A 25,295-nucleotide genomic window follows, 5' to 3' on the forward strand; every position below is an offset into this window, starting at 1 on the left:
TTTTAACTGAAGTCAATTGGGTTTGGGAAAGGTCTTAAAGGACCTTGGTTTGAATATTGAATTAAATTATTTTGTGTTGGCGAAGATTTTAGGTTTTACGTAATTTCGTACAAGTCTCAAAATAATTAGATGATTAACTGTCTACATTATCACTAAAAATAGACAGACACTTTAAAAATTAACTTGAAGAAAATTCATGTCCAAAAAAGAAATATCAAAGAAATAGTATATTTGCAGACCTTTCTTGTAGAGAAGAGATTTTTTGAAGAAAAAAAAATTAGGGAAGAATAGCCCAAATAAGAACATACATATTTATAAATATTCATGGGTTTAATTCAAGCCTAGCTAATGCAAAGATCATCACTCATCCTGTAGAAAATTAGCTATACATTTTCTAACCATATTACAAAAATGACACACCAAAAATATTAGGCATAATTAGTGTAAAGAATCATGAAATTTCGTATTTTTGTAAAAAAAAATTATAAATTGTAAAAATATTTAAAATTTCGTACAACCATATTCTTTTTAATTTTTTTGGCTGGTTAAATATAGTAATCCTTTTATAAGTGAATTTCATGAATTATTAATTTAGTTTGACTTATATTTCAATTTGCTTCTATATAACTATGTATTTATGAAGAAGTATCAAATTTCTTGTGTTAACTATTTTTATTTTTATGATATATACCCGTCCAAAAAAGGTACTATTTATAGATATTGACATTAAAATTATACAAATGGATTTGTTTAATTTACAAAAGAAATCCCTCTGAAAAAAAAAACTATTTATAAACAGCTTTTGAAGATTTGTTATTTTGTTATAATATAATTTTTTTCTTATCAGCCTGGTGAATAATTGACAAGATTTGAAGTCACAGCTCATATCTTCTTTTTGTTCATAAATATCAGGAGAAAAGACTACTCAGAAATAATTAATAACAATTAATCTATACTTTATTAACATAATTAATTATTAATTAACTTTATAGTACAAACAATATGAGTGGATCCCCATGAAATCAATTAAAGCAAAGTATATTAGTGATTCAAATTTGGCATATGCACATGTGACACATTTTTTGACTGAAGATGATCTAATTGTAATCTCAGTGCCATCTTATAAATTATTAATTAATTAATATTAAACCATATAATATTAAGGTTTGAGTAGACTACTAAATTCTAATTAATGTTTTCCTTAACCAATAAAAATATATATATTTATATATATATATATATGCATGCCTTGGTAGAACCAAGAATAGTAAGATCCCATATGAGAAAATGCCAAATACAGAAAGAAGTAAAGAACAAGTAGTATATATAGTGATTTAAAATCATAATTTTTGACTATTATGTATATATATGATCTCTAAAGTGAGGACCCTAAACAATTTGCAAATTGCTGATTATGATTTACAATCACCTTATCACAAACTTCTATGGTTACTTGGGATTTTGAGCCTTAATATATAATACTTTTTCTTTAAAAAAAATCGATTATATATGTGTAACTATACAAATATATCCCACCAAAAGATTATCTTGTCTACTCCAAGGGTGCTACCATGTCCAAATCTCTCAATATCAAATATTAAATCTCATATTTGTCTTCCTTAAGACATGAATTAGAATATGACCAATTTCATTATTTTTCCCCTCAAATCAAATTTGAACCACATTCTTTTTGGTTTGTATGGACTGTGATGACTTTGTACCTATATATATATATATAGCTATAGCTAGCTAGAGATTCCCATTATAATGTTGTTTCAATTGGAAATCTACTAAGGAAACAGTAGTACTAAAAGCTGGAAATTTCTATATGTTTTTATCTTTTTTCTCTTGTTTTTTTCTTTCCTCTGTATAGTTCCCTAACTTTCTTCCTTTCCTCTCATAATTTGGCCTCACATACAAACGAAGACTCTTAAAAATATTGCTTTGCTTTCACTTTAAATTATTTGAACAAATTAAAATGTGTATTCAATACTCAAACGTATAACAATTCCCACTTGGGGTGCACTTTTTGTTGGCCTTTTCCACAACATTAATTTTTTTTTCTTCTTCTTTTTTTTTTATAAAACTAATTTATGGGTCCCTTTTAATTCTTTCCTCAATTTCATCTCTATCTTTCTTCCACCCACTCCAATGTTATACATAAATATATATATAAATATTTTCTTTTCTTAAAACTGATTTTTTTAATAACTCATTTTAGGGTTAGGGTATACATACATACCCTATAACTATAATATCTTACTATCAAAATAATAATTCATTTTAATGAGTTTAATTAATTATTATTTTTTTAATTTAATTTTTAAGAGAGTTGTTGTTTTCAAAATTGGTTTGGGACCCCATATTGCTTCACACACAAAAAAAAAAAAAAAAATACAAAAATACAAAAATACAAAAGAAAATTGAGACCCCATTTAGTTAGAGTTTTCAATCAATTTCAGGTCCAAACTGTTGGAGTCCACTCTCATGTTCCCAATTGTAATGACATGTCATGCATGCTGTGTTTTGTTTAGTTCTATCTGGGCCATGCATGTGTTGATATTTAGTATCAATCTAATCTGTCCCCTTCATGTTCTTTTATAACCTCTTCATCACTCTTCACTCTTTATATTATTTATTTATTCATTAATTATTCAATACAGCACTTTAATGATCAGCATGTATAAACACATCTATATTAATTATATAAATATATATAAATTTATGTTCCTATCATATCAATTCTGTTTTGATAATTCAATGCAAGTCATGAACAAGGTATATGTTCTTTTATGTTTTCCTTTTATTATATATAATAAAGAACGAATGAGTGAAAAAATAGGGTTTGTGAAAATATTTTTTTACTTGTGTAGTAATAATTCTGAAAGATTCTTTGTATCAATAGTAAACTTTAGTGTTGGTTAAAAGAAATAGTAAATTTTAGTGCATGCATGTTCCGATAGTAAATTTTAGTGTTTGTTCAAAAATAAATAAATAAATAGTAAATTTTAGTGCATGCATGGTCCAATTTCTTTGACTCGTTGTAAAATTCTATATGAGTTTTTTTTTTTTTTTTTTTTTTTTTCAAACATGTGTAATTTTTCCATAAAAAAGTGCATTGGGGTCTTGAGCCATTTTGAACATGTATGCAATTTTGAGCACCATAGGGTTCCCTTAGCAATTAAATATTAAAAATGAAAGGTATAATATTACTTCTCCTCTTATAATACTAGCCTAAGTGATCCCCCTCATGGAGTATGGAGTGTTTGATGTAAGAATTTCACTAGCTAGTTGAAATTAAGGGGTTAAGATTAAGGGAATCTCAAATTTAATTGAGCGTTTCAGAAGTTTAAATTAATAATTTCATTAATTGAAATATTATGGTGAAGAATATGATTGTGAAAAACTATAATTGTGTTTGGTATAAATTATATTGTTAATTGAATTATATTATATACAAGAAATGTCACTTTTACGAACTGTGCTGGTAAAAGTAACTTTTACCAGTGTATTTTGCAATCTGCGTTGGTAAAAAGGTCAAAGTTTTACCAGCATATATTTACAGTGGCTAAAATCTTACCAACGCATTTTTGTCGGTACTTTTCATTTTGTGCTGGCAAAAGCTATAATACCAACGTTGATTTGCCAACACATCATAAGTAAATTCTATTTTATCAGCGCAATACCAAACTTTTGCCAGCACAAAAATGTGTTGGCAAAAGTAACATTTATTGTAGTATTTAGTTAAACATAAGAAATAAATTATTGTGAAAAGTTATATAAAATCATTAATATATTAAATCCAACTTATTATATAAGATTGAAAGTAATGTTTGGAACTAACTTTTTTATTTTTAATTAGCATGTAAACAAAATCTCATATTATGAGAATGTGAAAGATTAAGTTCTTACGATTCCCTTCATAAGATTTAGTACTTATTCCAAAGAGCACCTATATTAATGTTTGAGAATAATAACCCAAAAATAAACATTGGGGTCACTTAATTAATATATATGAGAAATATTAAAAGGCACAACACCATTAATATGTCATATCAATATTGTTGTAATTAAGTATCAAGTCTTATGTAATTTAATACAACGAATTTTATAGAGTTGCTAATCAATCGCAACACCAGCTCTAAGTGGTGCTAGGTACCACTAGGAGAAATGCTAAAAGATACCACTATTGTCTAGTACCCTCATCGGTGTCATATCGTTATTAGTGTAATTAAGTATTGAATCTCATGTAGCTTAAGAAAAGAGTTTTTGAAAAATATAACTAATTAATGGTAAAACGTCATCTATAAAAAATATTAGACATGAGCACCCAAACTGTACCCAATAATAATGCTCTTACCAACTAGTGCATGTATAATAGCAATGCTCTTATCATATTCACTAAAATTATACCAAATATAAGTTTGTTTTACATTCCCATTCCAAGAACCTAAACCTCATATCAAACACTCCATCAAACTCTTATTTTTCTTTGTATTTAATTTTTTATATATATAATTAAAATTAAAAGGAAACTTTTTTTTTGAAACCAAATTAAAAGGCAATTTTAACATTTAAATATCCATTTTAATAAAATAGTATCATAAATTATTCTCTTAATTAATAGTGGTAGCTTCATTAGTTAGTTTAGAAACATTTTGATGATAACATTTCTTAGTTATGTTCATTTTTTTTTTTATTAATATATATTAACATTATTCGAATTATGATTCTCAATTATTATATGTAAAAGTTTTGTTGAAATAAGGATATATATATATACATATATGTATGTATATATAACATCTATATACCCAAATGTTTACCTAAGTTACAAATCAAAGAATAGTTCTAACAGAAGTATATACATGATGTAACATATATTTATAGTTTTCACTTTTACATTTAAGAAAAACAAAGTAGTGTACTTAATATTCTAATATTATACACACAAGCTTATAGGATAGATCTTATTATTTACCAAAAACAGAAAAGAAGAAGGAAAAAAAAGGACCATTGTGAAAGAGAGAGAGAGAGAGAGAGAGAGAGAGAGAGAGAGAGAGAGAGAGAGCTAATAAAAAATAATTATATATAAGTAGCATTGGAATTAATAATAATAATGGAGATTGGAGAGTTAATCAAGTCGTTGGAAGTCATTTTCAAGCTCAATAATAATTCTAAAGTTTATGAATTTTTAGGGCAAAAACAAAATGAAGAAAATGGACCAAAATCCAAATTGTACGATCGATTTGTGTTGAAACCTTATTTGAACACTATTAATCACTAGTGTTTAAATAGTATCGAATAAATGAATAGAAGAAAAAAAGTTATGGCTCTGCATGGCCTCTGGGATGTGGGCCTTTGATCATAATCGACCAAAATAGACTACTAGGGATCTATTAATGTACACATATATATGTATATATAGGCTGTTATTATATATATCTATATATATTGCTGTTGTTTGAATGTGCATGTAATGAATCAATTCTGATGCCTCAATTATGCATGTCCAAAGTTACTTTTTGGGTACATGTTATATGATATTACAAATCTTAACAGATTAACTTGTTAAGTTAGCCCTAACTTCCATTTGAAAAAAATTATCCTTATTAAATTCACAATGTAAATCTTTAAGTTGAATATATAGTTAGTCGAGATATACTTTAGTCGACTGCATGCATGTCTTAACTTGCTCCTTAAAGCTAGTGTACATCTTTCGGCACAACTTTGAGGAAAAAATAGTATCGAAAAATATTAAATAAAAAAGGACATCTTGAACATTCACATAAAATGTCATATTAAAAGGGAAATTTGATTTTATATGCATTTCGCTAAAAGTAATAGGAAAATTTAAAGATTTATGCATATTGTAGTTTAAAATTAATAAGCAAAACTTAACTTACTTAATATTGGTGGAATAGGTTAAAAGCAAAACTTAACTTACTTAATATTGGTGGAATAGGTTAATTTTTATGTATATCCCAATATACCCCTCATTTCAAAATTTTATAATATCTCTCCATTTCCCTCTTGTTCTTTCTCTCTCTTTCCCTCTCACTGGTTCTCAATGAAAAATCTATTGAACCCCACTAAAGGATCTAAGACTGAGACCATCGCAATCATCTGACCGACTCCACACCAATCTAACCGATCGAGAGGGCTCCATTTCAATTCGACCGAGACCTCTCCCATCCCTTCCTCAACCGTAAACGGAGAGACCACCACCACTAACGCAAACCACGAACACAGACCACAAACGGAGAGAACATGAACGAAGACGTTCTCTGTAATTGTTTAGTTTTCTTCATTATTTTGTTGGTCTGATAGTGTTCGATATAGTCCCAATATAGGTTCGATAGGAGGTTCTAAATTTTAAGTTTTTCAGGTTAATGAAGAAAGTCTGATAGTGGTCCGATGTAGGTTCGATGGTGGTCCGATGCATAGTAACTGATTGGTGAACATATTTCGTGTCTGATGGGATGTCCGATACTATCCGGATGGGGTCTGATGGGGTATTTAAAATTGTACAAATACGGAAAAAAAAGAGACCCCATTTAAAGAAAGAAAGAAAGAAAGAAATATAAAAATCTCTTCTTTAAACTGTACCTCTCCTTAATTAAGACAAAGAAAAACCAAAAACTAATCGAAAATTACGTCAAAACTCTAATGTGAGAAAATAGATCATCAAAGTTGAGCATCGATTAGTTAAGAGATTAAAACTATGATATAAAACATAAACAAACTTATATATATAAATATGCATACACAACAATATATATTTAAACGAACATAATAATATATATTACATGTATTCGAACAAGAAAGAGAAAAGAAAAGCACACGTTTATATACATAATAAATATGTATATATACCCATCGGACTCCATTTGAATAGTATCGGACCCTCCATCGGACACGAAATATGTCCACCTATGTATCAGACCACCATCGAACTTATACCGGACTACTATCAGATTTTCTCCATCAAACTCAAAAACTTAAATTTTAGAACCTCCTATCGAACCTATGTCACACCTATATCAAAGACTATCGGACCGACTCAAAAAAACAAAAAACAAAAAAACAAAAAATTACAAAGAACGTCTTCGTTCATGTTCTTTCCATTCGTGGCCAATGTTTGTGGTCTATGTTCGTGGTAGTGGTCTCTCCATTCGCGGTTGAGGAAGGAAATTATCATGGGCTCGGACGGATTGAAATGGAGTCGAGAGGGTTGTTCCAATTGGTTTTTTAGCAGGTCGAGTGGTCTTGGATGGTGGCAACGGTGGTCTTAGATGGTGGCAGTGGTCATGGTGGTTCAGTTCTGTTGAAGAGAGCGAGCGAGAATGGAGAGAGAGAGAGAGACAGGAGAGAGTTGAAAAATAGGAGGGGTAATCTTGAGTTTAATGAAAAATTGACCTAATCTAACAATATTAGTACACTAGTGACTAGGGAATAAATTTTGAACTAATAAATATATATAAAGTCAAATTTCCCAAATAATATATTAAATCTGTGTTGAGCGCCATATGTATTTTAGGCTAACTTTATGATTTTTTTCTCAAAATACCTCTTGTATAAGTTAACATTATTTTCTCTTCCCTTTCCTTTTCCTCTCTTTTCTCACTTCACAATCTCACTCATTTTCTCTCTTTTTTCTAACTAAATCACACTAATATTTTACTATAAGTGAAGATTTAAGCTGCTCCAATCATAGATCGAAGGTGGATTGGAGGTGGTACGCTTTTTTTTTGAGCAACCACGGAAAGTATTATTTTAAGCAATGGGTTAGTAACTTTATTTGTTTTTGTTTGTTATTGGTTGTTATATTTATTTTACAATGTTATTTAGATTTTCGATTTGTGGGTTGTCAGTATTTTTTGTTGATTTTTTTTGTGTGAATTGTTTTTCTTTGAAAATTTTGCGTTTTTCTAATTTTTAAATTTTTTTGATAAGCTTGATGGTTTCTGATATTGGTACGATAGTGGTCCAATGAGTTTTCAGTTTAGAGATTAGGGGTGATGTCTTGATGGGGGTCCGATAGGGGGACGATAAAAGCCCAATATTTTTTGGGTGTGTAATGTCAAGATAAATGACATGATCTTGTGGTGGACGATAGGAGCCTGATAGTTAGCGTTGTCTATTAAACACGATTTAGGCAGATAGTTTTCTGATGGTGGTACGATAGTCGTGTCTTAAAAATCAAAACCATTCCCCATCCACTTTTCAATGATGATTATAAACCATCTTTTAAAGAAATAGGGTCTGAGATCACAGGCAACTCCGAGTTTGTTTGGAATGCGAAGGAGTTACAGGTCATTGTGCTCTCTAAATTTTATCGAGTACTTCAAAAAATTGCACTGTCAAACTGGCGGGCAAATTCACACATCTCTACAATCAACTATAATACAACTAGGTTTCTCTTTGCATTGGGTACTAGTGTCAGTATTGATCTTCCACCACTCATGTATGATCAGATAGTGAGTTCTGCCACTGCCAAAGGGGTCAAACACACACTGCCTTATCCAAGCTTGATTAATCGTGTGGTAAAAAGAGGTTTTCCTACTGTTTATGAGCATGATAAGATTTTGCATGTTTCCACTCTTAGGAAATCTTTCACTCTTGTGCATGGTAAGGCTCTGCCATTATTAGTTATGGATGTTCTACTACTGGTGAGGCCCTGACATCTAATGTCCCTTCTTCCTTGACTGTTCTTTCAGCTCTTCTGGAAGGGTTTAGTCCTGCATCTTAGCCAAGTCAATTGTTCTCAAAGGTGAATGAGTTTGTTGACACTTATGCTCATGACCAACTCAGGCAGCGTCAGTTTGAAAAGCAGTTATTGATGTATTGTCTGCTATGACTGAAGTTTTAAATCTTTTGAAGCCTGTCCTAATGCTCCTACCCATGATGACTTCTCCAGTTCCTCAAATGATGTTGGTGCCTTTTTTGTGCATCCCGTAGTGATTTCTCCATTGAATATGGGTACAGTTCCATTTGTTACTGCTGGCCATGCTTCTTTCATCCCTGAGTCTAATGTTCAGCATTCTTCTATAGGTGTTGATCACGGTCCTTCAGGTAGTGCTATTGTCCAAGAGAAGCCAGTTTCTACTGATATCCAGGGGAGAACATTGTTCTCAATCTCCAAGGAGAGTAAGATATTGCTCATGGTCAAAATGAATCCACTGCTGCTGATGTCCAAGGGAGCAAGTTCTTGTATGAGATCATAATGATTCAACAACAGTTGTTGATATTGTGTCTCTCTTTCTGTATTTTGTGCATGGTCATTGATCATAATTTGCCAATGGATAGATTGTAAGTGCAAGGTTTTCTGTATGGCAAATTATGTGGTTGTTCATCTGTTATAAGGTTTTAGCTTTTTCCCTGGTTATTTCATGGTCCTTTGAATTGACCATCTAAGTTGGTCTTAGCTGCATTTGCTTAGTCTCTTTTATTTTATTGTTTGCCATGTGAGCTTTTTAACTTTGATATCTTTTATTCAAGTGTGAGTCGGTGCCAGCTGGCTTGAGTTGCTGAAGTTAGTTAGCTGAGCCGGTTCTTCTACAACTTAGTATATAATGTGCTCATGTTGCTTTTTCCTATCTCTCATCTTTGGTAGAAGCGTCTTTGATTCTTGCTCTGCTAGGGCAAACTATTTCTTTCGTATTTTTTTGTTAAATGCAGATGCTAATTCATTGAATCTTCAAGAGGTTGAAGAAGGAGTTCGAATCTATAATGTCTGAGGAGAGTTCGGTCTGAACTGCTGAAGGAATTTCAGCTTTGTGGAAGCAAGGAGAGCTTGTCTTCTTGGATCTAAGTGTGGTTAGATCTGTTGTCTTGATTGTGCTCAAGAATTAGATAACATCGTGTAAAGTCATTTCAAATTATGTAGTTTGATTTGTAAAATCAGAACTGGTATATGTAATTAAATTGATTTTATAGTGGATGTTACTTTACCCAGTTTTTGGAGAACCAAGCACTACTCAGTTGGAATGTGTTTCTAATGCAGAGGAAGCTTGTAAATCTAGTGTTCATTGATTTAGTTTTCTAGTCTTAATTTTTCAAAATATTCATTTAAGTTCAATTACTTAGTTTTCATAGATATTAAAACTTTCAGAGTCAGACACATCAATTATACACAATAATATGTAATTGATGTGAATCACACAGTTAAAAGTATTGTGGTTTTTATTTAAAAATATAAATAGTTAACATTTAATACACATGTGTGTAATAGTATATATGTACATAACAGTACTCCTATATTATATATATATTTACATAATTATTTTTAATTTGTTGGTTCTGTGTAAATTTGGTATAGTAAAAAGGTTGTTGAGTTGAAAATTTTGGACATTTTGACAGATATTTATCAAGCATGTTTATATCCATTGATTTCTATGATATTTTAGAGGTTTTTCTTTCTATTTATTGAGGATATTTTCTTATTCATTTTATTCTAATGAAAAAAAAATCCATTTATGAAAGCCTCATATTCCCATTGATCTAGATCTGGTTTTTCCCTATCTAAAATCTAGATACATGTGGCTTTTATATTTTTATATAAAAATATAAATATATACAATTTTATTTAAATAGATTTTCCATATTTGAAGACTCCAAAATCTTACTCATAGAAAATCAACCAACTTTTGTGGTAAATTTTCCTTTCAAAAAAAAAAAAAAAAAAAAAAAACTTTTGTAGTAAATTTAATAACTACTACATTTGTTGATCGAATAATATATAAGCCAATTCTATTTGTTTATGACTAGCTAAGAAGTTGGAAAATTTATCTCAAAATTCATTAATTATAAAAGAAAAATAGTACATTAACTTTATATATTTTATTTTTCATATTCTTTAACATTCCCTTTTAAGAAGATAATTATTATTTTGCTCATTATCTTGGATAACTTAATGACAAGAGATTCTTTTTTGGTTTTTAATTTATCACGAGTGACTCTTTTGACTTTACTTTTTTTTATCAATTTTTTGATTTTTAGTGGTTCGTTTTGGCTCACTATCCCTGAAACACAAGTAGTGGCTCTTTTAACTCTACTTTTTGAATCAATTTTTTAGATTTTTGGTGTCTTTTTTTGGCTCACTATTACTGAATCACAAATGACTATTTATTTACTTTTTGCTCTAAATTTTAGATTAATTTTTGGATTTGGTAAATCTTTTTTTGGCTTTACTTTTTTTTTTATCAGTTTTTGTTTCTTTTCGATCGGATTGTTAAAGGTTTTTGTTTATTATGTACAACAATAAAAAATATATAAGTAGTTTATAAATTAATGTTATAGGTAAATATACTATTAAAATAATAATAAAATAAAATAGTATATTTATGGTGATATAAATTTTGTATCATAATAAATATTGTGCCAAATTTGTAGTATCTTTTAGTAGGGGTGTACATAAATTGATTCAATCCAATGAGAACCGACCGATCCAATTACAACCGACCGTCAAATATTGGATATCCAATTGTGATTGGATCAAATTGGATGTTATTTTCAAATATCCACTTGGATCGGATCGGATGGTGGATGGAGTGTCTAAAATCCAATACATCCAACATCCAATCGAACTAATTAGTATTTTCATTTAGTTTGGATGAGTAATTAAATTTTATATTGTTATACGTCAAATCTACATGCATATATGAAAATTAATAGTAATTTTTTTTTCTTGGATTGGATGGATCCAGTCCAATCCAATACATACTGGACCTAAAATATTGGATGGATCTGATCCGATCAAAAAAATACTAGGTCTAAAATATTAGATAAACCCAAATTAAACCAATTAATGTATATGAAATACATCCAATAGATAGAACCGATCCAATCCAACATCAAATGGATGTTGGATCGATTGGATGACTGAAATTAATTGGATCGGATCGGATGGTAAAATCTAACATCTAATATATGATTGGATCAGATCTGGATAGGCCTAAAAATATTGGATGTGATCCAATGAACACCCTTATGACTTTTGGCATTCCATTAGAAGGTATATTTTTTGTTGAGTGAGTTATGATTTCATTTTGTATCACATATTTGAATCTTTTGGTGTGATAAAAAATGTGATGTAAATTTGGTACATAGCAAATTTTATACTATATTTAGTACAAATACACAATATTGATGCAAAATTTACATTACCACAAATGTATTATTATGTTATTTACTTTTATGACATTTATTTTGTATTATTTTATTAATATATATAATTATAAAATTATGAATTAATTATTTATATTCTTTTTTATTGTGTTATATAATAAAATTAATGATAAAACTATTATTTTATATTTTTAATAAAAATATTAATTAAATATTAAATTTTATATTATGTTTTATAAATGTACATTAGAATATAATACTAAAAATTGATACAAATATATCACAAAATTATTTATTGTGTTGGATCATTTCCAATAAATAGTGTATATTTTAAGTTAAAATTAACCTAAAATATACCATAAAGCTATATTTGACCTATTTTTTTTTATTTGTACTCCAATGTGCACGTTCTAAATTAGCTATAAAAGTCAATATTACCATTAATGCTCATTCAAAAGGTACAAAATAATTAATTTTATTTATATTATTTTAATAACTTCTAAATATATCTTATTTAAAGTCAATAAATAGTATTAATAATTAGGAAAGATGTAATTAAAAAAATATAGTATTTATTGTGGGCTAAAATTTAGCCCATGCTATTTTTATGCTAAATTTGGTACAATTTTTAGCTTGGACTAAATTTAGCACACATTTTACATTGCTATTAGATTTGAATTTTAATTAAATATTTTAAAAAATAACAATACATCACATTTATAGTTCTTCATTGGAAATGGTCTTAAGTATAACACAATTTTTATATGATGGTAAAATGGTAACAAAATGTATAAAATATTAAAAAAAAATGATGTTATATACACTACAAAAAATCTTACTTTTAGTCACAACAAAACTTGTGACTAAAAGTAAAAAAATTGTGACTAATTATAAATCATGATTCTTATGTTGTGACTAAAACGTGGCTAAAATTATTAATCATAAAAATTACAATTTGTTGTAACTAAATGTATTTTTAGTCACAATACTTGTTGTGACTAAAACTAAATTAGTGACAACTTGTAACTAAATACTATGTTTTAGTCATAAGTAAGATTTTGTTGTGACTAAAAATTATCACTTTAAGTGGCAGTTTTTTATAGTGATAATAATTATTCTATACTAGTCTTTTCGAAACTTTCTAATCAATGTTAAGGTTTTTATCTTAGATCGATCAGATCATATGTTTTTAGATGTACAGAACTGAAAAAAAAAAGAAAATAGTCAATCAAACGATGCTAAAAGAACATAAATAATGGCTGCATGCATGTGTATTCACATACATATAAGTGATGATTAATAATAATAATAAAAATAATAATAATAATAATAATAACACATTTAAATTACACATTTTTTACACACAATTTGGTTCCTATTTAAACTATTTATTGCTAAAATTAAATGTATTTTTAAAAAATAATAATAAATAAATACAAGAATGCATTCTGTTAAATATTATGGGCTAGTATTGTCTTGAATTTTTATTGGAGGATTAGTATTATTTAATATAATATTATATTTGGTATTGACTTGTATTAATAGCTTGTATAAAATTATATTATCTTTACCAAAAACTTAAACTCGACCCCGGCCTATATCCGGGTCTGGGTTTGGAATCAGGTTTTGAGGTCGTGTCCGAGACCGGAGCCGAGTCTTAGTCCGAGTCTGAGGTTCGGGGTTCGGGGCATGGTCCGAATTCGAGTCTGAGGTTGGGGTCTCCAACCTCGTACCTTTTGTAAATATTATAATATAAGTTAATGCGAATCAGTTGTTATGTATTAAATAATATGATTCACATTATATTAGAATTTATAGTCGTAATAATTAATACAATACAATGTTTTATCTAAATATAATGTTAATTGTTATTCAATACAATACGGCCCTTATACTTTTTATATACTTTGATTAAGGTGTAATGTAAGTTAGGCTTAGTTTAATGTATTTTAGTTTCTAAAGTACTATAAATCAACTCAATCCTAATCCAATAATTGTCCAAATTACAAAATGCATACCCGGATACCCCACAAGACAAAATCTACTCCTATTAAATATGTACAATTTAAGAGAAATATTAAAAGACATCACTAGTATCCTCCTATATGTGTTAATATCATTATTGGTTTAACTAAGTATCGAGTTCCATATAATTTAATATAATAACTTTTAGGGAGTATCGCTAGCCAATCGCAAAACGATATGTCTAGATATATTAAGCACTAGTGCCTAATAACAATAGCAATACTCATAATTTAAATATGTCATTGACCTTATTTTATTAAATTAATTATTAGCACACATACCATATTTCTGAATTTTGAAAAGGATACTTCCTTTTATTAATTGCACCTGCCAAAAGTTCTTCACAAATTTTCAAATTCAATAATGATTTTCTTGGAACATTTATTGTACATTAAGTCAGCTTTGGAGTTCTTAAAGTTTTCTTTTTGAATTTTGTTAGGGGAGGAAATATCGGCACCAATACAAACAAAAACCTACAGAGTTAGGTCACTCTAAGAAATCAAAACACACAAAATGGATAATGTTGTTAAATATGAAGTCACTTATAAGAAGTGAGTTACTCTTATAGTTCTTGTGGGTATTTAATCCACACCTATTTTATCAGTGTAAAAAAAAAATAGAGCACAGCAATATAAAAGGAATTGGAGCATATATTTTTCAAATATATTTGTTCAATTAAATATTTTATTTTTATTTTGAATATTAAATAAAATAGAGCATTTTATTTTATTTTTTATCAAAATAAAATTAGCTTTATTTTCAAATTTTACACTAGACAGTCTCTAATTTGGAACAACTCTCGCTGCGTACAAACTATTGAACCTGCACCCCATTTTGTAGACCCCGACTCTTGGCCCAGACCTCCGATGCTGGCCCTAGGTCCAAACCTCAACGTTGGCCCCCAACCCAAACTCGACCCTCAGACCTAAACCCCAGTGTAATAACCGCGTAGTTAAATCATGAAAGTTAGCAGATAATTAAGGGTTTAATTATTAATTCATGATTATGTGCTTCTTAGTAAAAATTAGTGCTTATTGTCAGAAATAGGCCTTAGGAAAATATTTTTTCAATTATAGAGATATATTTGAATGCTAGGTGATTATATGTGTTATATGTGAATTTTCATGGATTGCATATTTTATGTCTGGTAATAGTGGAATGCGATGTTTGGCCTATATAATCACATAGATATATATGGTATAGTATGTTAGAATCAACGAGGTAATATTTTAGATATTTGGAATGTTGGGAATATTGGATGTCATGGTTTGGACCATTTTACCCTAAAATATTTGAGTTAATTTTTCGATAAACAAGGGTAAAATTGTTAATTAACCTAAATTATTTTATATGGTTTTAGTGAGATTTTAGTTGGTTTGATTTAAGCTTATTGTTGATAAATATAAGATGAAAAAGATAATTATGCTTTAATTATCTAATTATCTTAAGTTTAAAAAAATTAAAGATAAACACTTCACCAACCTTCTCTCTCTTTGTTCGGTCACCACCAAGAACCAAAGAAACCAAAATCTTTCCTCTCAATTTTAGACAAGAAAACCATGGATTTCAATTAAGATTTTGGTAGATTAAGTGTGGGATAGCTCAAGGTAAGCTTCTCCCCCTTTTCTTTGAAATTGTCAAGTTTTCTTGAATTAGGTTTCTCTACATTTCTGTATTTTGGGTGTTGTGCGAGTTGGTTGTGGTTAAGTTTGTTTTCTAGAGTTATTTTAATATTGTTGGAATAGTTTTTAGCTGGTTTTAGTGTTTGTTGTTGAGCAATTGAAATCATATCCCTAATTTCACATCCATTGTTAACTCTAATTAACCATTCTTCTTCCTCCTATGTGATGACAGATTATAAATTAACCTAAACTTTTTTAGATCATAAAGGTCCTAAATTGCATACCAACTACTGCATCTCTAAGATAGAACAACATACAATTCGCATTAAGCAATAATCTAAAAGTCACATAAGCTATGTAAATAATTTCGTTTCACATCAAACCCTAAGTTTATTTATTTAGAGCATTCTCAATACTCACTTTTTAGATTTTGTGTTGAGATTATAGATCATGCATAAGGTGCACAATCAAATACATCTAATAAACACAAATATGAATAAATCACAATAACAGGGAAAGAAAGAACAATCATATAGCACTAATCCATGAAATAATTTTAGCCAATATCCATCAAATTTCTAAATAGGGAGTTTAGCTCATAATCAAATCCATAATTAAATCAAACACAAATAAAAACATAGAATCAAGAGAAGAGAAGGAAACTGGATGGAGGATTGTCATGAGTTACCCATGCTCGCTCCAAGAGCCTTCTTCTTGTGTTTCTAGGGTTCCATTTTGTCCATCTCTCTATAATTCACGACCCCGTTGTAACGTCCCCGCTTCAAGCCTCCATTGGGCCCTTTACACCCACGTAATATTGACTCTTATACACGATTACGTCACCCTGGCTGCATCCTGGATTGACGACTGGCCCTACAGACCAACACGAGTGTTTACAGCGTGCTTTGTCCTCACTCGTATGAAGACTCAACACCCTGAGTGTTGGTAAGTTAAATTTCGAGGACGAAATTTCTTTTAAGGAGGGTAGAATGTAATATCCAGTTTAAAATAGTATTTATTTTTTTTTGTTTGGATATTAATTGTACGAGGATAATTATCTCATTTATTTGTGTTGTTAGTGAGTTGATATTATTGCTTAGAGTAGTTGTACCAATTTTCTAAAGAAAGTTAAAGTTGTATTAACTACGAAAGTAAAATATTATGATATTTTCATAAGTAGGTAATCTTTTAATTAAAGCTCGATATGAAAGTCCATTAGATTTTTATAATATATCTATTAGATTTAATTAATTGTATAAGTGGTATTAAATAATATTATTATTTGATTAATGTTAGAAAAATCGTAAGTTTAGAGAAATTCGCAGGTTTAGAAAATGTTTTACTAAAATGACCATATCTGGAGTTTTATAACTCCGATTGAGGTGATTCCAATGGCGTTGGAAAGATAATTCAAAGATCTATAAATTTTGTAGAAATAGATATATCATAATTCGTAATTTTTATAGGTCAAAACTAACCCCTAAAGTTACGAGATTGAGAGCTTACAATTTAAACTTAAAAGTAAGATATTTGTTTATTTAATAATATATCATATTATTATTTCTATTATGTTAATATTATTATTATTCATAAAAATAAATCTAATAAGAGTCAGAATAGTTTCATTAACCCTAAAATTATATCGTTTTATTCTTCCCACCTATCTGAGCACGACTAACCCTAAAAAAATTTCAAATCATCTTTCCATTACATCCTTAGCCAAATATATACCACTCTTCACTCTCATCTTTGATCACCATCATCTTATGTCTATCGATCCAAGAAACTTGATGTATTTGAGGTAAGAAACTCTACATTTACTTATTTATTGATCACAATAGGAGAATATTCGTAGGTCTCCTTAATTTTCTTATTTTTCAGAATGAAACATGTCTCGTCATATCTCTTTAAATACTCATCCGATTCTCGCAATTTTGGTGCCTATAGAAAGCTTATTTAATTTTCCATAATTCTTATGAAGAAAGGTTTTACTGAATCGAAATTTATCTATGTCAAAAATTAGTATTTCTACGCTGTTTGTTGTAAATCGTTTTTATTATATTTTCTATATAAGTTGTCTCAGTAAAATTTAAATATCTCTCTGAATAATGATCTGATTCTAGCGATCTTGGTACCGTTGAAAAGATAATTCAATTTTCTAAATGTTTTGTGAAGAAACCATTCACTAATAATTGATTATTCTAAGTCAAAATTATCGTTTTATTGCTGTAGTTTGAAATCCATTTGTTTCAGGATTTCTAGAAAACTGTTTCGGTATAATATCTATATCTCTTACGTTATAACTTTGATTTTAACGATTTTAGTGTCATTAGAAAGGGAATTCGATTTTCTAAAACTTTTATGAAGAGAGTATTCTCTGATTTAGAATATTTCAGTATCAAAACTTTGGATTTCCGATGTCCACTGTGATTCGTTACTCCATATTCCTTCTCAAAAATAGTTTCAGTAAAACTATCATAACTCCCTCAGTTTTAATCCATTTTTAGTGATCTTTATATCATTGGAAAGATAATTGAATTTCCTATAATTTTTATGAAGGAAACTTTCACTGAATTCGTGTAGTTATTGGTCAAAAATAGTATTCTTTCTGCTGTACTGTAAGAGTGTGAATTTTAATGTTAGGGCCTTGACCCATGTGTTATTATAGGTAGTAGTGACGAGATAACAAGTTTAAGCAGCGGGATTTGAGGTAAGGAAATTAGATAGTTTTGTTTGTGTTTATTTGGATAAATTTAAATTCTTTATGTATTGGAATATAGTTTATGCTTTGTTATTATGAATATGTAGTGGTACTGAGAATGTGTGGTATGGACACAATATGAGTTTATGAATTGATATATTGATTAGGGTTGTTTTGACTTGTATATGTTGTATGTTGCATTCATATATTGTGTGTTGTATGCTGCAAGTTGTATGCTAACGTCTCAGGTAAAGTGAGGGACCATGGTGGGGTATGATACGGGGTAAGGTCATTGAATGTAGAGATACCCTACCCTGTATTTTTCTGAGTCGTGTATGAGATTATTATGGTGGGGTATGATACGGGATAAGGCCGTTCAATGTAGAGATACCCTACCCTACATTTGTCTGATTTGTGTATGACATTATTATGGTAAGGTATGATACAGCAACAATGCTGTTGAATATAGAGATACCTTATTCCATAGCAATGGTAGGGCTAAATGTGCCCAGGTTATTGTAGGGCCAGTTAAGCACAGGTTGTGTATGGAGTGGCTATGACACGCCACATTATGGTAAAGACATGATATGATTGAAATAATCATTATATGTTATGGCTATGATTGTGCTATGAGTATAATGTCAGGGTTGCGATCCCTACATATATGTAATGGTTTCGTTTAGTACAAATATATGGTATATGATATAGCTTTCCATATCTTGAGTTATTTAAGTTACAATTATGAGCTAAGGTATATAATATTGTTAAGACTGGATACGTTAATATTATAAAGAATCGTATTATTGTGAATTTTAAGATATGTTTAGTGTATTGAATGCTATTGTATGTTAAGCATTTCCTTACTGGGCTTTTAGCTCACCCCCTTACTTTCCCCCTACATGCAATAGACAGGGAACATTGAATGTAAGTTTGATGAGTTGGGTTAGTTCTAGTATGTATACTGCGAGGGGCTATGGACGAGCAAACGGTTTAGAACGTTGGTGGAGCCTTGGTTTTGTTTTTTTTTTATATATAGTAAAGTAATCTAAGCTCAGTGGAATGTTACAAATTTATTTTTTTTTTTGCACTCAACTACTTATTTTGTTTTTAATATGAATGATCATTCACTTTTTTGCATATTTATTATAAAACCCACTGTGTATTTCCAAACAGCTTTGAACCTTTTTAATTAATGCATCAAAATTAGTATTTTGTAAAATAAGGCAAAATATTGGGGCGTTACAGTTGGTATCAGAGCCGATCGTTCCTTAGCCTGAAGGATACTCACAGTATACATACAGAAGACTAAAAAGATCCCCTCACTATAACGTAAGTGTTAGTTTTAATATGCTTAGTATTGCTATTAATAGTTTTATATGTGATACATAGATTTTTGTTAAAATATGTTTCCTAGAATTAGAGCCTCATCTGTAGTGGGTGCTTAGAGAAATTAAGAGTATATTACCTCTTATGATTGATTACACTTTTTACGAAGAAGATTAATATGTTTTATATTTCTTTATTGCCTTGAATTGAACTAGGAAGGACAGTGTTCCTTTCTTGAAATTATATTATAAATTCATAAGATTTTGTTTGATAAATAGAATATTACTAGTTAAGCTTGACAACATTAAGTTTAGATATGTTCATGGAATCTTCTCTCCCTATAATTGAACTCTTTTGTTTCCATTAAATCAACCTTTCTTGTAAGAGCTCACACATGCAACTAGAAGATCAGTTAGAATCAATGTGAAAGGAACGACCAGTAGAGGTGGGGGCTAAGGATGTGTGTTCCGCTGACCCATAAATGGTTGATGTTCCAGATCGAACCCAATAGTAGTTAAGGCTAACGATCTAATAGAGGCATTGGAAGGAATGTGAGCATGACTAAGACGATTTGTTGAAGAGTTTTCACAGGCTCAGCGCAATAGATCACCAACAGTAGTAGTGGAACTTGAAGCACATAATGAAATGTACCAATAGCCAACTAAGTATCGATGCATAGAATTACACCTGTCTACAAATAGTTAAAGATGAAGTCTCTACACCTAGTTATGAAAGGAAGCCCAACCTATAGGGAGTAGGGAATGATTTAAGATAGTGGATGCTATACTAGACTAGATAGGGTATTTTATGAAACTCACTTATTAAGAAAGATGAAAGAATAGATCTATAAGGAGAAAGTACTATCTTGATGGATATTCTATGGATACACACCCCTAAGTTAGATGGTAAGAAGTATGAATATTGTATATGAAGACTTTAGAGAAAAGTCTATTATACAAATTAGTCCAAAGAGGACTATGCCATCACGTAGAAAGGAGAGTAGCGTACTGAACATAATCTAGAATAAGAAGTTAGAAAGAGACCTGCTATAATTTTTTTAAAGTAATGACTTATGAAGGTATCTTGAACACCAAGAGATAAGTAGACCATCAACAAATATTACCGAAGGAAAATTGTAAGCTTCAAACTCAAGGTCAGCTACTTTGTGAGGAGACAATAAAGTAAAATGCGCATGGTTTCGATAAAGACAATTTCAAAGGAGGAAGAAAAAGAAGATTTAGACACGGCTAAAAATTTGGGTACAACATGAATGAGAGGCAACACAGAGGACAACTATGCAGAACAATTCAAACTGGACAACTTAGAGATCATAGATACAGCTTTGTAAAGGATGAAAAAAAATAAACTATAGAAAGTAGAACATAAATTCAAGACTTGAGGAAGAGGGGAAATCAATATTCAAGGGTGACATCCCTAGATTCTAAATACCCATCGATACAACAACGGTGTAGATCACAACTCAAGGAGAAGAGGTTAGAAAAGCCTCACTCAAAGGCAAGAGACAAGTGAGACACAACTAGGACTAAAGTGATACATCTAGAAGAATTTCATGGAACGACAAGGACCCAATGGAGGCTTGGAGCGGGGACGTTACAAATGAAAACTTCCAAGGAGGTCACCCATCCTAAAATTGCTCCAGGTCAAGCACGCTTAACTGTGGAGTTCTTCCGTGATGGGCTACCGAAAAACAAGATGCACCTTGTTGATATAGGTAGTACCAATCAATCCATTTAAGCTCTCTTCAACTGTGTAGTCCCATACCTACACAGTCTCAGAATCATCCCACTTGACCTTCCCCAGGCGGTGTGGGATTGCACAGCTTACCCGGTATTTCCCCTAACGGATCACGGGACTACTGACTATCACAATCACCCCCCTTACGGGGTCCGACGTCCTCGTCGACCACACTTCCGGCTGGGTCAAGGCTCTTATACCATTTGTAACGTCCCCGCTTCAAGCCTCCATTGGGCCCTTACACCCACGGAATATTGACTCTTATACACGAGTACGTCACCCTGGCTGCATCCTGGATTGACGACTGGCCCTACAGACCAACACGAGTGTTTACAGCGTGCTTTGTCCTCACTCACACGCTTCCTAGGAAAACTTCCCAGGAGGTCACCCATCCTAAAATTGCTCCAGGTCAAGCACGCTTAACTGTGGAGTTCTTCCGTTATGGGTTACCGAAAAACAAGATGCACCTTGTTGATATAGGTAGTACCAATCAATCCATTTAAGCTGTCTTCAACTGTGTAGTCCCATACCTACACAGTCTCAGAATCATCCCACTTGACCTTCCCAAGGCGGTGTGGGATTGCACAGCTTACCCGGTATTTCCCCTAACGGATCACGGGACAACTGACTGTCACACCTGTTTCATTAAATATAGTTTTTTAGCCAAAAAATGAGAAAAGACGAAGTTCTCCTTGACTTGTACAAAGTCAGCGCCCTGGCAGCCAATAGCCTCACCGCGACACCTGTAGAAAAGTGAAAAAACGAGATTTCTGTAGTCCCTCACAGCGGCCATCAGTCGTGCTCGCCGTGACCACGAATATTAGTCGCGGCCAAAATGTGACTACTTTGACCACTCTCAGTAAAATAGGGTAAATGGCGGCAAAACCGCCAAAACTTTCATTTTAGTTTCACTTAACCCCCAAAATCCAAATTTGGGCGGTAAAACCCCCAATACTCGCATTATGTTAGCAATTTAACATTTCCGTCCATTTTAGGTGTTAAGTGTCATGTTGGACTATACACAGTGTACACGTGGCACAATTTTATTGGTCCACGTCAAAAATTATTTAAAAAAAATAAAAAAAATCAATTATTTTAAAATAAAAATAAAAAAAATTCTTTAAAATTAAAAAATTTAAAATTAAAAAAACAATTTTAAAAAAATAAAAATTAAAAAAGTACCCGAATTCCCTAACCTAAACCTAACGCCCTCCTCCTCCTCCTCCTCCTCCTCCTCCTCCTCCTCCTCCTCCTTCTTCTTCTTCTTCTTCTTCTTCTTCTTCTTCTTCTTCTTCTTCTTCTTCTTCTTCTCTGCTAAAAAAAACCCTGACCTAAACCTAACACACATCTCTCTCCCTCTGTTCATTATCGCACAGCCACAGGTCCAAACTTTTTATCTATGTTCTCTCTCGTTTCTTTCTTTGCCATCTGAAGACTCAAGCATCTTTACCACCAATTTTTTCGTGCAGCAGCTTCCCATGTTCTTCCCCCATCGACGAACGACGACCTAAGTCCAAGCCACCATTTCTTATTTTTTTTGCCTTTTTTTTGTTCTTAATAGCACTCAAACCGATATCTCTCTCTCTCTCTCTCTCTCTCTCTCTCTCTCTCTCTCTCTCTCTCTCTCTCTCTCTCTCTCTCTCTCTCTCTCTCTCTCTCTCTCCCTCTCGGTCTTACCGATTCTCTTCCATTTTATTTGCAGGTCGACGAAGATAGTGGTTGTTTGTGGTTCCCATGGCGGTTTGGGGTTTCAAGAGGTTTGTGGCTGTTTGGGGTTGACGACAATTACATTTTCAAGGCGATTTGTGGTCGACAATGCTTCTTGTACTCTTGGTTGCCATTGAAGAGGCTGAAAATATTTGGCGGACCCACATTGTAGCGACTGCCCCCCCTGAAAAAAAAAATCGAGAAAAAAATGTATATGTATTTTAATTAGCTACAACATATATTTGTATTAAAAGATGATATTTATAGACATAATAGTAACCTTGGTGTAATGGTTAAGGTAGTTGGTAAATAGGTTAGAGGGTAAAGGTTCAAACCCCACTAACTACACTTTATATTTTCTTTTTAAATTTATTTACGCCCCCCCGCCCCTCACTTTAAATTCTGGGTCCGCCACTATCCACGATAAGTGGACATATACAAATCCACACATGTGAGTCCCAACTTCAATGCACAACCAAAAAGTATAGAACAAGAGAATGAAACTCTATTCACGGCAAACCTTACTTGCCAACCAACTTGAGCAAGAGATTTAACTCTACTCAAGGGAGAGTTTGAGAAAGCGATACAATTCTACTCAACGCTCAAAACTTAAGCAAGAGATTACAAAACTTCGTTAAAGTTTCAAATTCAAGAAAGAAATATAACTTTACTCTAAATTGGAAAAAGAAAACTTATGCAAAAAGTTTTAAACCTTACAAAAGTCCAAAAATCGAGCAAGAGACATAACTCTACTCGACTACCACATGAGATATGAGATATAACTTAGCTCACATTCTAAGGTAAATTCACGTGCTTTAAGAACTCTACACAAATAAGTCCAAGGACATGGGTCATGTCCATGCACACCTATTCAAAATAATTAAGGACATTGGGCGTGCCCATGCACACATCTCTAGAATAGATGTAACATTCATACACTCTACAAAGAAGTATTTTTTGTGCAAGCCTTGGGAAAAGTACAAAAGCATTACTTGAAGGCTTACAAGCAAATACTTTTGGAGGCAAATGTTATACCCAATTTTCACAAAAAAATAAAATAAAATAGATACTCTTTGCACAAGGGCCCACATGCCAAGAGTACCTTGAAGACACTCAAGTCAACCCTACAATTTTGACCAAAACTTATAAATGCAAATAAGTTAAGACATCCTACTTGAGAGCCTCATGGCACATCTAGGAGACTCAAAAATATTAACCAACCATTTGGTGTCGGGAATCACACCCTTAAGTGTGCCCAAACTAGGGTTTATGGGCCTGCGCGAGCGTTTTCACCCTAGAGACCTCAATTCGACAAGGAAATCAACAAGGACTTAACTCATTTGGGCATATAAAAGGTTTAGAATTGAACATAAAGTCAAAATTACACAAGAACCCCATGCAATAGGGCATATGCGACCATTGTCACATGAAGATGGCAATGCTCTCTAGTTTTTGGAGAACACTACCACAAGGAGATAACAGTGCTCTCCCTTCTCTAAGTACCAAAGGGAACTTGTCAAAATGTGTTCCCTCAACACTAAGGAGTGCAACACAAGTGAAAGAAACTATTTCTCACCAATGGACAAGCCTAGCCGACCACTGCCATCTTTGTGGTACAAATTGTGGCAGTGGTTGGCCACAAGGAATGGGGATGAGATTATTTACCAAATTACTTTTTCATCAATAACATATTAAAACTAAGTGATAAAAACTACCAAGTGGTATAGAAACCACTTGGTCGACCACTACCACACTTGTGACACAAATGATGGCAGTGGTTGGCCACCACATAAAAGTGAGAGTTTCTTTGGAAAAATTCTATTTCCAACATCCATGTATCAAATACAAGTGAGAAAAGTCACTCAAGGGTCCATAACCCTCTTATGCGACTACTACCACTTTTTTATTTGGCAAAAATGGTGGCAGTGCTCTCTTAATAAATTGGCCAACAACCAATGTGAACAAAGTGGTTTTCTAACATCCATATGTTTGAAATAAGCAAGAAACACCATCCAAGGCTTTCCATAAGC

At 31.4% G+C, this 25,295-nt stretch overlaps 1 long non-coding RNA gene across 1 annotated transcript; it reads left to right on the forward strand.

Moving 5' to 3' along the window:
- The first annotated feature begins 15,560 nt into the window (after window positions 1-15,560).
- On the forward strand, window positions 15,561-23,555 carry LOC133029239 (uncharacterized). The gene is made up of 2 exons (XR_009683388.1): window positions 15,561-15,761; window positions 23,261-23,555. It is a non-coding gene; the product is annotated as an uncharacterized LOC133029239 (long non-coding RNA).
- Window positions 23,556-25,295: the final 1,740 nt, after the last annotated feature.

Source organism: Cannabis sativa, chromosome 7 (genome assembly GCF_029168945.1).
Source record: "Cannabis sativa cultivar Pink pepper isolate KNU-18-1 chromosome 7, ASM2916894v1, whole genome shotgun sequence".
NCBI classification, from domain to species: Eukaryota; Viridiplantae; Streptophyta; class Magnoliopsida; order Rosales; family Cannabaceae; genus Cannabis; species Cannabis sativa.